This window comes from Bufo bufo, chromosome 3 (assembly GCF_905171765.1).
Source record: "Bufo bufo chromosome 3, aBufBuf1.1, whole genome shotgun sequence".
In the NCBI taxonomy this organism is placed as follows: Eukaryota; Metazoa; Chordata; class Amphibia; order Anura; family Bufonidae; genus Bufo; species Bufo bufo.
In genome coordinates, this window is record NC_053391.1 from 523,988,913 (window position 1) to 524,006,962 (window position 18,050).

Consider the following 18,050-nt stretch of genomic DNA (forward strand, 5'->3'; position numbering starts at 1 on the left):
ACAAAGCGAGGCGCCAGCTTGGGAGTGGGCACTTGAAGGTTGAGGTTGCGGGTGGACAACCATACACGGTCTCCGACCTGGTAGGAAGGAGCAGGCGCTCGTCTGCGATCAGCCTGGAGTCTCTGGCGCTGCGCAGAGACCTCAAGGGACTTCTGGATCTGTACCCAAGAAGCACGTAGGACGGAAAGGTGATCCTCCACAGCCGGAATATCCTGGGGAGAGAATACCTCCGGTAACACGGCAGGTTGGAACCCATAATTGGCCATGAAGGGAGACGTCCCAGAGGAAGAGTTCACCGCCGTGTTCCTGGCAAACTCAGCCCAAGGCAGGAGGTCAACCCAATTGTCTTGGTGATCGGAGACATAGCAACGAAGGAATTGCTCCAAGGCCTGATTGGATCGTTCTGCGGCCCCATTGGACTGAGGGTGGTAGGCCGAGGAGAAGGAGAGATGAATCCCCAACTGGGAGCAAAAGGCGCGCCAGAACCTGGACACAAACTGACTCCCCCGATCCGACACAATCTCCTTAGGCAAACCGTGCAACCGGAAGACCTCCCTGGCAAAAATCGTGGCCAACTCTTGTGCAGAGGGTAACTTCTTGAGAGGAACACAGTGGCACATTTTGGAAAACCGATCCACAATCATGAGAATGACCGTATGGCCTCGGGATGCAGGGAGGTCCACAATGAAATCCATCCCCAGGTGTGACCATGGGCGCTCCCCGGTGGCTATGGGTTGCAGAAGGCCCAACGGAAGGTGCCGAGGGGACTTACTCTGGGCACAAACGGAGCATGCCGCTACATATGCGGCGATGTCGGAACGTAGGGAAGGCCACCAGAACAGACGTGAAACAGCCCAGGACAGCTGATTCTTTCCAGGATGCCCCGCGGTCTTGGAGTTATGGTAGGTTCGCAACAACCGAGTGCGCAACTCCTCAGGCACAAAACATCTGCCGTTGGGTCTCCCAGAGGGAGCACCAGATTGAGCCGCCAAAATCTGCTCACCCAGGGGAGAGGTCAGGCTGGTGCGAATGGCGGCCAAGATCTGATTCGGAGGTATGACCGAAGTCGGAATCGACTCCTCCCTGGACAGCTCGGAGTACTGCCGTGATAAGGCATCCGCCCTGATGTTCTTGGAACCGGGTAGGTAGGAGACCACGTAATTAAAACGTGACAAGAACAGAGCCCATCTGGCCTGACGTGGTGTCAATCTCTTGGCCTCAGAAAGGTAGGTCAGATTCTTGTGGTCCGTCAGGATGAGAACCGGAACCACCGAACCCTCGAGCAAGTGCCTCCATTCTTTAAGGGCCTGCACGATGGCCAATAACTCCCTGTCACCAATCTGATAGTTGCACTCCGCGGAAGCCAGTTTCCGGGAGTAAAACCCACAAGGAAGCAGAGGACCCTCTGGTGTTCTACGCTGAGACAGAAGGGCGCCTACTCCCGTCTCAGACGCGTCCACCTCGAGGACAAAGGGCAACCCAGGGTTGGGATGCGACAGAATCGGAGCCGACACAAAGGCGGACTTTAGGGCCTCAAAAGCTCGGATGGCCTCGAGCGGCCAGACCTGGGAATTACTGCCCTTCCTGGTCAGATCCGTGAGAGGCTTGGCCAGCATGGAAAAGTCCCTGATGAACTTCCGATAATAATTGGCGAAGCCCAAAAAGCGCTGCAGGGAACGAAGACCACTGGGCTGGGGCCACTGTAAGACAGCCGAAACCTTCTCAGGATCCATGGAGAACCCCTCAGCGGAAATGATGTAACCTAAGAAGGTTACCTGGGATCGGTGAAATTCGCATTTCTCAAGCTTACCGAACAGCTTGTTCTCTCGTAACCGTTGCAACACTCGTCTGACATCCAGAATGTGGGCCTCCATGGATTCAGAATATACCAAGATGTCATCCAAATAGACTACCACACACTGCTGCAACAGGTCACGGAAAACATCGTTGATGAATTCCTGAAAGACTGCGGGCGCATTGCACAACCCAAAGGGCATAACCAAGGATTCGTAATGACCGGTCCTGGTGTTAAACGCGGTCTTCCACTCATCGCCCGCCTTGATCCTTACCAGGTTATATGCCGCCCTCAGGTCGAGTTTGGTAAAGACCGTGGCCCCTTTAAGGCGATCGAACAGCTCGGAAATCAAGGGTATCGGGTAAGCGTTCTTGATCGTGATGCGATTGAGACCCCTGTAATCGATGCAAGGCCTCAACTCACCGCCCTTCTTTTTCACAAAGAAAAATCCAGCCCCTGCCGGGGACGAAGATTTGCGAATGTGTCCGCGTGAAAGCGCCTCCCTCACGTACTCCTCCATGGCCTCATTCTCCGCTACCGACAGTGGATAGACTTTGCCACGAGGAGGAACGGCACCAGATTGTAACTCTATGGCACAATCGTATGGGCGGTGCGGAGGTAGGGCAACCGCGCGCACCTTATCGAATACATCCCGGTACTCCTCGTATTCAGGAGGCAACAGAGAGTCCGAGGAAGTACACAGCAACTTGACAGACCCATGGATGCAACTAGCCCCACACTGCGGTGACCACGAGAGGATCTCGACCGATCTCCAATCGAAAGTCGGATTATGCTTCTGGAGCCAGGGGTACCCCAAGACCACCGAGTAGTGTGGAGACGAAATAACCTGGAGGCAGACCGACTCTCTGTGAACGGCACCAATGGCTATCCCCACTGGAAGGGTCTCATGAGTCACGTGTGGCGGCAGAAGGGGTCTGCCGTCTATCGCCTCAAGAGCCAGTGGGGAACCTCGAGCCTGCAGAGGAATGGAATTGGCGGCAGCGAACACACTATCAATGAACAAACCACCAGCACCAGAGTCCACCAACGCCTGGGTCGTCACCGAGCCCCCGACCCAGGAGAGGACAACAGTGATCAGTGGTTTGTCAACACGGGAAACCGGGGACGAGGAGACTCCACCCAAGATCTGCCCCCGACAGGATCTCAGGGTACGAGTGTCTCCCGGACGGTTCGGACATGCCAACCGAAAATGCCCACCGAGACCACAGTACATGCATCGGCCCTCGCGTCTCCGGAGTGCCCTCTCCCCCTCGGACAGGCGAGCAAACCCCAGCTGCATGGGTTCACCCCCAGACAAGTCATCCCCAGGAGGCGTGGGAGGAGAGGGAGGCACGGGTGGGACAGCAAACGTAGGCACCAATCTGTTAGAAGACCTCCGCAGGTTCTCCTTAAAGGAAGGTCTCTCCCTGAGTCTGGTGTCAATCAAAATCAGGAAAGAAATAAGAGACTCGAGCTCAACTGGTAGGTCCTTAGCTGCAACCTCATCCTTCAAGGCATCCGAGAGACCATGAGAGAAAGCAGCGACCAGAGCCTCATTATTCCAGCCCACCTCTGCTGCCAGGGTACGAAACTCAATGGCGTATTCAGCTACGGATCGTGAACCCTGTCTGATGGACATAAGGAGCTTCGCAGCAGAGGCAGCACGAGCCGGCACATCGAATACCTTCCGAAGAGAAGCAACAAAACCGGAAAACTCGGCAACCACCGGATTGTTGTTCTCCCATAAAGGGCTGGCCCAGGCCAAGGCCTTGTCCGAGAGCAGCGAGATCAAGAAGCCCACCTTTGATCTCTCAGTAGGAAAGGCATGTGGCAGCAACTCGAAATAAATGCCCACCTGGTTAAGGAAACCTCGGCACTGAGTTGGCTCTCCCCCAAAGCGCTGTGGAAGAGGGGCAGAACCGGTCATACCCCGAAACACCGCAGGCGCAACAACAGGTGTCGGGGTAGACTCTGGCGCAACAACCGGAGCGGCAGTAGGAGCGAGCCCAGGAGCGACAACCGACCCATCGGCAACGGGAGCGAAATGAGCCGTGCGTTCAAGCAGGGTTTGCACTGCCACAGCGAACCGACCCAACAGGTGATCCTGCTGATCAAGTCTGGCAACCAGCGTGGGTAGCGAGGATGGCCCTGTACCGTCAGAATTCATGGCTTGGTCCTAATGTCACGGAACCATGAACCAGACGTACAACAAGAGATAAGTGAAAATAAGAAGGCTTTATTGAAAATAAAGCTGTAAAGCAAAAGTCCAAACGGATGGTGAAACCGAGCAGAGTCTTTGCGAAGCCAGAGGTCAGGAACCAGAAGGGTAGTCAGACGAAGCCAGGATCAGGAACCAGCAGGGTAGTCAGACGAAGCCAGGATCAGGAACCAGCAGGGTAGTCAGACGAAGCCAGGATCAGGAACCAGCAGGGTAGTCAGACGAAGCCAGGATCAGGAACCAGAAGCAGCAGCAGTCTTAGAAGCATGTGAACACAAGAGGACCAAGCAAGGAACTGAAGCCACAGACCTCCTATATATATGAGCTAGGCATCCAGCTCCTCCCAGGGGAAGGAGGAGCCGCAGGGTGGAAGGCTACAAGAAACCCAGAAACCAAGATGGCCGCCAGCACATGTCAAACGAAGGAGAGCAGCAAGCAGGTAAGACCATGACACACGGTTCAAGCTCACGTTTTTGTTCAGTGTATCATCTGTTGCCTGTCACATTTCAAAAGCACGCTTCAATCTGTCATCTTTTTGCCATGTTTTATCTGTTGCCTGTCACTTTTCAGGCTCACGTTTTCAATTCATCATCTGTTCTGTTACGCTTCAGGCTTACGTTTTAATTCATCTCAGGTTGCCTGTCACGCTTCAGGCTTACATGTTAGTTTCGTTATCTGTTGCCTGTTATGTTTCAGGCTTACGTTTCTAATTTATCTTAGGTTGCCTATTACGCTTCAGGCTTACGTGTTAATTTCATTATCTGTTGCCTGTTACGTTTCAGGCTTACATTTTCAATTTGTCATAGGTTTGGCTGTTACGCTTCAGGCTTACGTTTCAATCAATCATCTGCTGCCCGTTGCGCCTCAGGCTCACGTGTTTTTTATTTTTCAGGTGTTGCCTGTCACGCTTCAGGCTTACGTTCATGTCACGCCGTGCCTGCCACCGGCTGCGCATCGATGTACGTTTCCAGTTTTCGTTGCCTCTTTCGTTTAGGGTCCACGTTCGTCACTTCCCATGCCATGGTTATCGCGCTCAGGCGTACATAAGGGTCCGGATCACTCAAAGTCTTACGTGGTATCATTTATTTTCTGTTACCTGTCACTTCAGGTTCACACTGTTAATTTACTAATTCTGTCGCCTGTCATGTTTTAGACTCGATTCAGTAGTCCTTTCTCCGGTACGATTTCAGGTTTGATGTTTGTTTTTCTCTTCAGTTTTCTTTTTCCTGTCTGGGGCCAAGTACGGTTAGCTTTCTCACGTCATTTCACGCTTAGTCCATGGTCCCGCCTTCAGAGCACTAGACACTCGCTAGTCCTCCTTTAACCACCATTCATGTCTCGGGTGTCGCTTGCAAGGTACGGGGCTTCCTGTTCAAATGTTATTTTCTATTTGTCACTTCGCAGCTGCAGTATGTCGCATTTCCAACATCGAAGAAGGCCTATCAGTACCGGAAACACCCGCATCCAAGCGGCTCTAAGGAGTTGGTCAATTCCGAAGTTGGTCACGGAGCTTAGCCGGAGAGGGTTCCAATACCCTGCTTCCGCCGTAAAGCAGAGCTGTATAGGCTACTGATGGTTGAACCAGCAGCCCCGGACTTGGAGCGAGTCTCCATGTCCACCCTTCAGGTGTCCCTGGCGCAGCTACATGCCGGGATGTACTCCGTCGCCTCCTTGGTTTCGGACGTCCAGTCCAGCCTCTTGGCCGTCAAGTCCTACGGGGGGCTGCCACCTGCCCAGTCCACTCTAGCCTTGCCAATAACCTCCACCCTAGGGCCCGTTCCCCCAGGTAGGGTTCCGTACGCTACCGAGACTGCTCCCTCGCTTTTCATTCCCTGCCGCAGCCAAACTGCTTGTCACTACAAACGAATGTAGGGCCCCTTCATGCATGTTTCAGGGCTCACCCCCAGCTGATATGTCCTCAAGATCCAGGCCATCCTGCTCCACCACTATCCTTTAACACCATCAACGATATTTGTCCAAAGTCCAACATTTCTCCATGTTGGAAGACCCCGCAAGTAGGTCGGTTTTTCTGTCTCAACGGTTAGGGGGTGTTCAGGGGGAGAGTAGTCACGCGGTCGTCCCGAGCAGGCAGGCTGTGTCAGGGGATTATTTAGAAGCTTTCCACCTCCCTAGATGGTCTTCCTTTTGGGCTCCTTCCAGCACTGTCATAAAGGCTGCCATGCACTTTAGTTCCGCGGGTTCTTAGGACACAGCGAATTCACCCACAGTTCAGTCAGGTCCAAGGGTTTAACCGGGGGTCAGCTGGTATGGCCCGACGACCATTTCTCCTCACAGCTCCTCACTTCCAACCTCACAGGTGGGACCACCAGTGGAGGTGAAGTTCTTCAGTCCACCAACGCATGGGGCCCGGTCCAGGTGCTCAGGAGCTGGCTGGCAGCTCTGAGGGACTCCGCCCCTGACCGCCCATTGCTCCCGTTCCAGGTCTCGGCCCGCACGGCCTCGCAGTTTCATCTCCCACGTTCACACTCTGGCGGCGGGCTTGGGTTTCAACCCCAAGACCATTTCAGGACACTCCTTCCGTATTGGAGCTGCATCCGCGGCTTCAGGCACAACGTCCCCGGCCACGTCATCCGCGAATGGGTCGCTGGTGCTCCTCAGGCTTCCCACGTTACATACCTACCCTCAGGCCAAGATATCCCAGGCATTCCACAGTTTGGTTTTGCAACTTGGTCAGTGGCAAAGGTTTTCTCTCCCTACTCATATGTATTTTTGCCCCCTTTTAGGCTTACCCGCGGCATGGCTAAGGGCACCTCTCCAGCCATATCAGTTTAGGCAGGTTGGTTTCCTCTCTCAGGTCTCGGCACGTTCGGGGCACTAGCTCTCTGCCGTAGCCATGACCACAAGTAGCTTAAGGCTGACATGTCAGCCTGCATTTGTGGGAGGGGCGTAGGCGCTCTTAAAAGGAGGCACGCCCTCTCCTCATGTGCGGGCGTTTTCGGTGCCCCACCCTCCCTCCCCTTTTCTTTCCATACTCCTCAGGGTATGCCCCCTTTTAGGCTTACCCGCGGCATGGCTAAGGGCACCTCTCCAGCCATATCAGTTTAGGCAGGTTGGTTTCCTCTCTCAGGTCTCGGCACGTTCGGGGCACTAGCTCTCTGCCGTAGCCATGACCACAAATATCTGTCAGGATGCGTCCGTCCATGTCCTTACATATTTTCAAATCCAGAAAACAAATCTCATTGGGATGAATCTCATGGGTGAAATGCATCCCAATGTCGTTTTAATTTAGTTCACTGACAAACTCAAGGAAAAGGCTATATTCTCCCTCCCAAAACAATAGCACATCGTCGATAAATCTACCCCAAAATAAAATGTGACTAGTAAATTGTGACAATGTGTTTGAAAAAACTATTTGGTCTTACCACCACCCAAGAAAAAGATTTGCAAAAGTCGGTGCACAGGGCGTGCCCATAGCGGTGCCTTTTATCTGATGATAGAAGGCACCATTGCATAAAAAATAATTGTGTGTAAGAATAAATCTAAGTAATTCCAAAACAAATCCATTGTCTTTGTGAAAAGACATGCTCTGTCGCTTTTATGCCCAATTCATGATCGATGTTGCTATATAAAGCTTCCACACCCAGACTCGCTAGATATGTGGATGTCGACCGTATGATACCATTAATTTTACTCAATACGTCACTAGTATCCTTAATGTATGACGGTAACGATGTTACGAAGGGTCTTAATATATTATCCACATATTCACTAGCAGACTGAGTCAAGGAATCATTTCGGAAACAATTGGTCGACCAGGTATTAGGCTTTTATTTTTATGCACCTTTGGAAGTGCATAAAATGTCGCAATTGTAGGGTTCTTGTTATACAAAAATTCATATTCATCCTTAGATATCAAATACTGATCCTTTGCATTTTTCAAGATACCTTGCAATTCCTCAAGATAAACATTTGTAGGGTTATCTGACAGGATTTCATAGATTTGCCTATCCCTCAGTAATCTCTCTACCATCTGATCATAGTTGGTCCTATTCTGGACCACTATGTTGCCCCCCTTGTCACTTGGTTTTATCACAATTTCTTAGCTGGTTTTCATATCTTCCAAGGCCACTATTTCCTCTGGTGTCATATTCACTGGAATACTATCCGTCTTAATTTTCAAGTTGTTTATTTCCTGTGTGACCATCTCAACAAACGTTTCTATGTTTTTATACTGAGAGAAGGCCGGGGTCCATTTGGATCTTGGTTTCAGATCTGTAAATGGTAGTTCAATATTGCATGGTATTCCTTCACTCTCCCGCTGAAGGCTTTCTAAAATCCTCAGAGTTTGTTGTTCCCTCTGGATCAGTTTATTAACATCAAAGGTTGTATTGTTAAACTGTTTGTGCAGTGCTAACTTGCGTGCAAATAAATTAATATCCTTCACCCATGTGAATTTATCAAATCATGGTACTGGAGTGAACATGAGTCCTTTCTGTAATAATTTATTTTGTGCTTCTGTAAATGGAATTATCGACAGATTAATCACCCGGGCCCTGTTGTGTTCTACACTCATTGTGTCTATACCGTGTAGAATAGTGTTTGGAGGAGCCCCTCCAAAATTTACACCTATGTCCTCAGAGCCCTCTGGCGGTGAGTCTTGCACATGTGCTGTTATTTCACGTTTAATCCCCATTTTTCTCGATCCCTCAATTGGACACCGCTCTGTCCTATAAAAAGGGGGGCAATGGGGGGAGCAGCAAGTAAGCCCGTGTTTGATTGTATACTTGTCATCTGACCTGTGCTCTGTGCTGCACTTGTTGGAGTAGGTAATATATTTGTACCAATCTGTGTTTGACTCACAGTATTTTGTAATGCCTGCGGACCAACACCAGACATGAAGGACAATACTGTGCCACTCAATCCTGAGGGCTCCATATTTTGCAAAGGACGGACGCATTCTGGCAGACCACCCCCTCTCTTGGGGTTGCGAGGTCTATTATTTCTCACCTTTCTTTTTGTGCCTCCTTTAGGCTACTTTCACACTTGCGTTCAGAGCGGATCCATCTGGTGTCTGCACAGACGGATCCGCTCCTATAATGCAAACGATGGGAGTTAGTCAGACGGATCCGTCCAGACTTTGCATTGAAAGTCAATTCTGGACGGATTCGTTTGAAATTGCACCATATTGTGTCAACTTCAAACGGATCCGTCCCCATTGACTTACATTGTAAGTCTGGACGGATCAGTTTGGCTCCGCACAGCCAGGCGGACACCCGAACGCTGCAAGCTGCATTCGGGTGTCCTCCTGCTGAGCGGAACGGTGGTCAAACGGTGCCAGACTGAGGCATTCTGAGTGGATCCGCATCCACTCAGAATGCATTGGGGCCGAACGGATCCGTTCGGGCCACTTGTGAGAGCCTTCAAACGGAGCTCACAAGCGGAGCCCCGAATGCTAGTGTGAAAGTAGCCTTATTTAAACCCCCAACACTAGCTGTTTCTGTGCCGGAGGTTTTCCGACTGGTCGGTATATCTCGTGTTTCTTCCTACAAAGTTGTTCCTATGCTTCCAAGAATATACTCGATCTGTATCAAAGTCTGTTTTATCACGGATATATTTCCGATGTTTCCTTTCTTTTATTTCTTCTTTTAGAATATCAAGACTCTTTTGTAGTCTAGATTCCTGACCCTTGAAGTCTGAATGTTGATTAAAGGTGAGTATCTCTTTAGTCTCCTGATTAAGTTGTTCGGAGATCCGTTCAAAAACAGCTTTTCGGAATCCACCATGTATTGCATCAGTCTAAGGGAATTATCTGTTAGGACCTTGTCCCATCCTTTCACAAAATCCACATCATCAGTGTGGATATTTGGTCTTAACGGACTCCTGAGCCCCCTGTATACAATTCCCTGACTAATGTATGTTTCCAAACTAGCTATTTCCCACCAAGAACGGGAATATTGTTTATAGGTCTTACTCGGGTTTCTAAAACCTGTCTGAATATCCATATTATTCAATGGGATCACTTGGTTGGAAAATACTTGGCTAGCTTCCAATGAAAAGTAATCTTTACTGATTCCCTGTGCTAGAAATCCTAAAATTACAAATAAATAGGAATATTTCCTTGAAGGGCAAGTAATGGGGTCTACCCCCAATTTCTAAATAAACAACAAAATGAGCCCTAGGATGGAGCCCTCTGGATGAAAAATCACTTATTATACAAAAGGTCATCCAGACCAAAAAATCCCTTTAGGGGTCCCAACAGATCATGAACAATTAAAACTATCAGGGACTGGCAATATGTCACTTATAGTCTTGGGATTGCTAGGAGGACTGAGTGGGTGCTTTATTTATCTGTGTGTTTATGGATATTATTACCACATTGTGTTATATGGAACAGACTCACGTCCATCTGTCACCATCCACAGTAGCCACTGGGGACGGTTAGGACTTATCACAAATTTGGCGATTAGGCAGCCACACTGTTTATTATAAGTCTGCGCAACACTAATTTGACAATTTACTGCTCAATTCACTAGGTGCACACACAATGTGGTGGTCTGTATTACCACATATCAATTGTTCATGACAGTGTTCATATAATGTGGCTATTTGTCTCACCACGTACAAATTCACTGCCAGTGTTCACACAATGTGGCTATTTGCATTACCACATGCGGATTGTTCACTGCCAGTGTTCATACAATGTGGCTATTTGTAACACCACGTGCAGATTCACTGCCGGCGTTCACACAATGTGGTTAACCCCTTAGGGACCGGGCTCATTTTCACCTTAAGGACCAGGCCATTTTTTGGAAATCTGACCAGTGTCATTTTAAGTGCTAATAACTTTAAAACGCTTTGACTTATCCAGGCCATTCTGAGATTGTTTTTTCGTCACATATTGTACTTCATGACACTGGTAAAATGAAGTCCAAAAAAATTATTTTTTTTGCACAAAAAAACACCTAATTTACCAAAAATTTGGAAAGATTTGCAAATTTCAAAGTTTCAGTTTCTCTACTTCTGTAATATATAGTAATACCCCAAAAAATTGTGATGACTTTACATTCCCCATATGTCTACTTCATGTTTGAATTATTTTGGGAATGATATTTTATTTTTTGGGGATGTTATAAGGCTTAGAAGTTTAGAAGCAAATCTTGAAATTTTTCAGAAATTTACAAAAACTCAATTGTTAGGGACCAGTTCAGGTCTGAAGTCGATTTGCGAGGCTTACATAATAGAAACCACCCAAAAATGACCCCATCTAAGAAACTACACCCCTCAAGGTATTCAAAACTGATTTTGCATACATTGTTAACCCTTTAGGTGTTGCGCAAGAGTTATTGGCAAATGGGGAGGAAATTTGAGAATTTCATTTTTTTGCCTAATTTTCAATTTTAACCCATTTTTTCCACTAACAAAGCAAGGGTTAACAGCCAAACAAGACTGTATCTTTATTGCCCTGACTCTGCTGTTTACAGAAACACCCCATATGTGGCCGTAAACTACTGTACGGCCACACAGCGGGGCGTAGAGTGAAAGGTGCGCCGTTTAGTTTTTGGAAGGCTGATTTTTATGGACTGGTTTATTTACACCATGTTCCATTTGAAGCCCCCCTGATGCACCCCTAGAGGAGAAACTCACTAAAAGTGACCCCATCTAAGAAACTACACCCCTCAAGGTATTCAAAACTGATTTTGGATACATTGTTAACCCTTTAGGTGTTGCACAAGAGTTATTGGCAAATGGGGATGAAATTTGAGAATTTCATTTTTTTGCCTAATTTTCAATTTTAACCCATTTTTTCCACTAACAAAGCAAGGGTTAACAGCCAAACAAGACTGTATCTTTATTGCCCTGACTCTGCTGTTTACAGAAACACCCCATATGTGGCCGTAAACTACTGTACGGCCACACAGCGGGGCGTAGAGTGAAAGGTGCGCCGTATGGTTTTTGGAGGGCTAATTTTGCTAGACTGTTTTTTTGACACAATGTCCCATTTGAAGCCCCCCTGATGCACCCCTGGAGTAGAAACTCCAAAAAAGTGACCCCATCTAAGAAACTACACCCTTCAAGGTATTCAAAACTGATTTTACAAACTTTGTTAACCCTTTAGGTGCTGCACAAGATTTAATGGAAAATAGAGACACAATTTCAAAATTTAAAATTTTGGGCAGATTTTCCATTTTAATATTTTTTTTCCAGTTACAAAGCAAGGGTTAACAGCCAAACAAAACTCATTATTTATGGCCCTGATTCTGTAGTTTACAGAAACACCCCATATGTGGTCGTAAACAGCTGTACGGGCACACGGCAGGGCGCAGAAGGAAAGGAATGCCATACGGTTTTTGGAAGGCAGATTTTGCTGGACTGTTTTTTTGACACCATGTCCCATTTGAAGCCCCCCTGATGCACCCCTAGAGTAGAAACTCCAAAAAAGTGACTCCATTTTAGAAACTACGGGATAGGGTGGCAGTTTTGTTGGTACTAGTTTAGGGTACATATGATTTTTGGTTGCTCTATATTACACTTTTTGTGCAGCAAGGTAACAAGAAATAGCTTTTTTGGCATGTTTTTTTTTTTTTGTTATTTACAACATTCATCTGACAGGTTAGATCATGTGGTAATTTTATAGAGCAGGTTGTCACGGACGCGGCGATACCTAATATGTATACAATTTTTTTTATTTATGTAAGTTTTATACAATAACTTCATTTTTAAAACCAAAAAAAATGTTTTAGTGTCTCCATAGTCTAAGAGCCATAGTTTTTTCAGTTTTTTGGGCGATTATCTTGAGTAGGGTCTCATTTTTTGCGGGATGAGATGACGGTTTGATTGGCACTATTTTGGGGTGCATATGACTTTTTGATCACTTGCTATTACACTTTTTGTGACGTAAGATTGCAAAAAATGGCTTTTTTTACACTGTTTTTATTTTTATTTTTTTACGGTGGTCACCTGAGGGGTTAGGTCATGTGATATTTTTATAGAGCCGGTCGATACGGACGCGGCGATACCTAATATGTATACTTTTTTTTTATTTATGTAAGTTTTACACAATGATTTCATTTTTGAAACAAAAAAAAATCATGTTTTAGTGTTTCCATAGTCTAAGAGCCATAGTTTTTTCAGTTTTTGGGCGATTATCTTGAGTAGGGTCTCATTTTTTGCGGGATGAGATGACGGTTTGATTGGTACTATTTTGGCGTACATGCGACTTTTTTGATCACTTTTATTACCTTTTTTGGGAAGTAAGGTGGGCAAAATTTCAATTTTCTCATAGTTTTTTATTTTTTATTTTTATGGCGTTCACCGTGCGGGGAACGTAACATGACTGTTTTATATATCAGGTCGTTACGGACGCGGCGATACCTAATATGTGTAGTGTATTTTATTTTTTAAATTTTTATTCAGTGATAAATGTTTTTTTTTTTTATCTTAACTTTTTTCACTTTTTTTTACATTTTTTTGACCCAGACCCACTTGGTTCTTGAAGATCCAGTGGGTCTGATGTCTGTATAATACAGTACAGTACAATATATATTGTTCTGTACTGTATTTTACTTACACTGAACAGATCTATGTTTTTAGCATAGATCTGTTCAGCACCATGGACAGCAGGACGCCTGAGCAGGCGTCCTGTTGCCATGGGAACCTTCCCCGTCTGCCACAACTTCGCAGACGGGGAAGGGTAAGCACAGGGCTGAGGGGGGCTGTCGGGGGGCTTTCTCCCTCTCCAACGGGGGGCTGCAATGGCACAGCAGCCCCCCGATGGAGAGGGAGGGAGCTCCCTGACCGATGACAGTTAACTTTTTCCATACAGCGGTCCGTACGGACCGCGGTATGGAAAGGGTTAAACGGCTGACATCTGCACAGATGTCAGCCGTTTATACTAGGGTGCCAGCAATGTGCTGGCACCCTGGTATACCCACTAGAAGCCAACGATCATTCATGGGGAGGCGGGCGGGGGATCGCGATCCCGCCTGCCGCACCGCCCGCCTCCCGCAACGCCCCCACCGCCTGCGACCCCCCAAATCATGCAGGGGTGCAGGGGGGGGTGAAAAAAATTGATTTTAGCCACTCTAAAGTTCTCGGGGATCAGAAACTGCAAAAAGCGCAGCAAACCGCAGGTCTGAATTGACCTGCGGTTTGCTGCGATCACCGACACGGGGGGGTCACATGACCCCCCCTGGCGTTGTCACAGGATGCCGGCTGAATGATTTCAGCCAAAATCCCGTTCCGTTTAACCCCTGGGGCGCCGGAATGCCTATTTAAAAGTTAGGACGTACCGGTACGTCTTTGGTCCTTAAGGACTCGGGAAATAGGGCGTACCGGTACGTCCTATGTCCTTAAGGGTTTAAATCTATCACCGCATGCAGATTGATCACTGCCAGTGTACATACATTGTGGCTGTTTGTATCTCCATGTGCAGATTCACTGCCAGCGTTCACACAATGTGGCTTTTTATATCCCCAAATGCAGATTCACTGCCAGCGTTCACACAATATGGCTTTTTTGTATCACCACATGCCGATTAATCCCTGCCAGCACTTGTGAAATGTGGCTGTTTGTATCACCACACTCAGATTACTATCTGCCGGCATTCCAGCCCATTCACATATGCATCCACTCAGTCACTCTACCTATCCTCAGCTGATGTGTTGTTTCTATTGCTCAGCCCTGTCTAAAATCACACATACATAATTACTGCCCCTCCCGACATGTTTTGCCGCTGTTGCCACTTCGTCAGGGGAATAGAGGTAATAGTGATCGCGCGCTGTTAGACGCCCTCTTACATAGTCATTTAGACACCACTCTGGAACTCTCCACCAATAACCTCCAGATCTACGGGACTTGACCTCTCCAGTGGGAGGAGCGGCGCGCTCTTCACCAAGCATTAGCCACTCCCCCTTTTTTTTTTATTTTTTTTTTATTAGTACATACCTTGGACACCCGGTGGCTCGTGTTGGGTGGATTGTGTTCTGGTGTTCGCTTGATGATGCGGACTCATGTGATGCCGGTGTTTGTGGATGGTATGCTGGCAGCCACTAATATGAGAGAAATATATGGAACCATTACTGTTTAATCCCGATAACTAGAAGTACTATCTATCGTGATCCTAATACTGTTAGAATGATTGCGATTGTACTGTGCCTTTGATCCAACTGTTAAGATGTGAGTACAAGTGATTATGTATTTTCTACTGTGCAGTCTTACCATCATTGAGATGCATAGAAGTGCCGCTGCTCTGCTGTAAAATGAATGCACATTGAAAGGCTCAGTAACCTGAGTGTGGTGATACAAACAGCCACATTTCACAAACGCTGGCAGTGACTAATCGGCATGTGGTGATACAAAAAAGCCATTTTGTGTGAAACGCCGGCAGTGAATCAGCACGTGGTCTTACAAATAGCCACATTGTGTGAACACTGGCAGTGAATTTGTACGTGGTGAGACAAATAGCCACATTATATGAACACTGTCAGCGAATAATCTGCAGGTGGTAATATATAGCCACATTGTATGAACGCTGGCAGTGAGTTCTTTGAATGAGGCGATACAAATGGCCACAGTGTATAAATGCCGCAAGTGAGCAATTTGAATGTGGTAATATAAATAGCCACAGTGCATGAACGCTGGCAGGGAACAATTGATATGTGGTAATACAAACAGCCACATTGTGTGTGCACCTAGTGAATTGAGCAGTAAACTGCCAAGTAGTGTTGCGCAGACTTATAATAAACAGTGTGGCTGCTTGATTTGTGATAAGTCCTCACCGTCCCCAGTGGCCACTGTGGATGGTGACAGATGGACGTGAGTCTGTTCCATATAACACAATGTGGTAATAATATCCATAAACACACAGATAAATAAAGCACCCACTCAGTCCTCCCAGCAATCCCAAGACTATAGGTGACATATTGCCAGTCCCTGATAGTTTTAATTGTTCATGATCTGTCGTCTGTAGGTTTAATTTTAAAGGTACAATCAAATAATTAGTTTTATATACATTAAACTTTTTTGTTGGGACCCCTAAAGGGATTTTTTGGTCTGGATGACCTTTTGTATAATAAGGGATTTTTCATCCCGAGGGCTCCAACCTAGGGCTCATTTTGTTGTTTAACCCATAGAGGTTTTGCGCCGTACATGTATGACGCAGATGTCAGTGACTTAAAGGGGTTCTGCACTTTCATTTAACTGTTGATCTATCCTCTGGATAGATCATCAGCATCTGTTCGTCGGGGGTCCGACACCCGGGACCCCCGCCGATCAGCTGTTTGAGAAGGCAGCGGCGCTCCAGTAGCGCCTTGGCCTTCTCACTGTTTACCGCCGGCCCACTGACATCACGACTAGTATCAACTAGCGTGGGCGGGGCTAAGCTCTGTTCACTTGAATGGAGCTTAGCCCCGCCAACGCTAGTTGATACTAGTCGTGACGTCAGTGGGCCGTAGTTAAACAGTGAGAAGGCCGCGGCGCTACTGGAGCTCCTCTGCCTTCTCAAACAGCTGATCGGCAGGGGTCCGGGGTGTCGGACCCACGCCGATCAGGTGCTGATGATCTATCCAGAGGATAGAGCATCAGTTAAATGAAAGTGCAGAACCCCTTTAAGGACCAGCGAAGTACATGTACGACGCTGTGATCAGGCAGGAGCTGCGCCAGCCCGATGCCAGCGCATTAACCCTTGATGTGCTGTGGTCAGCACTGACTGCGGCACATGCAATGTCCTCACAGGTACCCGAGCTACCATTGGGTCCCCGTGTTGCTGTGACGGGGACCCGATGGCATGGGAGGCAGTGCAATGCCTTCCTTAGACAATGGGGCTGCCTTCCGGGGGAGAGCCTGTGAAATCCTAAATTTTTTGGGGTCAACTTACATCACAAAAAGTGTAATAGCAAGCGATCAAAAAGTTATATGCACCCTAAAATAGTGCCAATCAAACCGTCATCTCATCCCTCAAAAATGATACCCTACCTAAGGCAATCGCCCAAAAACTGATAAAACTATGGTTCTCAGAATATGGAGACACTACAACATGATTTATTTTTTGTTTCAAAAATGATATTATTGTGTAAAACTTACAAAAATAAAAAAAACGGTGTAAAGAAAGCCATCTTTTGTCACCTTACATCACAAAAAGTGTAATAGCAAGCAATCAAAGTCAAATGCACCCTATAATAGTACCAATAAAACCGTCATCTCATCCTGAAAAACCTGCTACCTTATCCTGTAGTTTCCAAAATGGGATCACTTTTTTGGAGTTTCTACTCTAGGGGTGCATCAGGAGGACTTCAAATGGGACATGGTGTCAAAAAAACAGTCCAGCAAAATCTGCCTTCCAAAAACCGTATGGCATTCCTTTCCTTCTGCGCCCTGCCGTGTGCCCGTACAGCAGTTTATGACCACATATGAGGTGTTTCTGTAAACTACAGAATGAAGGCTATAAATATTGAGGTTTTTTTTGGCTGTTAATCCTTGCATTGTTAGTGGAAAAAAAATGAATTAAAATGGAAAATCTGCCCAAAAAAGTGAAATTCTGAAATTTCATCTCAATTTTCCATCAATTCTTGTGGAACACCTAAAGGGTTAACAAAGTTTGTAAAATCAGTTTTATATACCTTGAGGGGTGTAGTTTCTAAAATGGGGTCACTTTTTTGGAGTTTCCACTGTAGGGGTGCATCAGGGGGGTCTTCAAATGTAACATGGCAGCTTAAAATTATCCCAGTGAAATCTGCTTTCCAAACACCATATGGCGTTCCTTTCCTTCTGCCAGGGCCGTCTTTAATATTGATTGGACCCTGGGCAAAAATTTACTTGGGCCCCCTGGATCCCGCCTTCCCATACCCTAGCATGCAATCACACCCTTCACCACAACACACACACACAAAAAAAATCCACACACCTGGTAGAGTCCAGTGAATTACTGTAAATACTTCCAGTTCTGAAGACTCCAGCGGCTCAGGATCAGTGCTCTGGGCAGCTGGGGTCAGGCTGGAAGTGGGCACCACTCGGCAGTTCAGGAAGGAGACCAGGGCTCGTCTCATCCTAGTGTTACAGTGCACCCCAGCTCCCCACAGT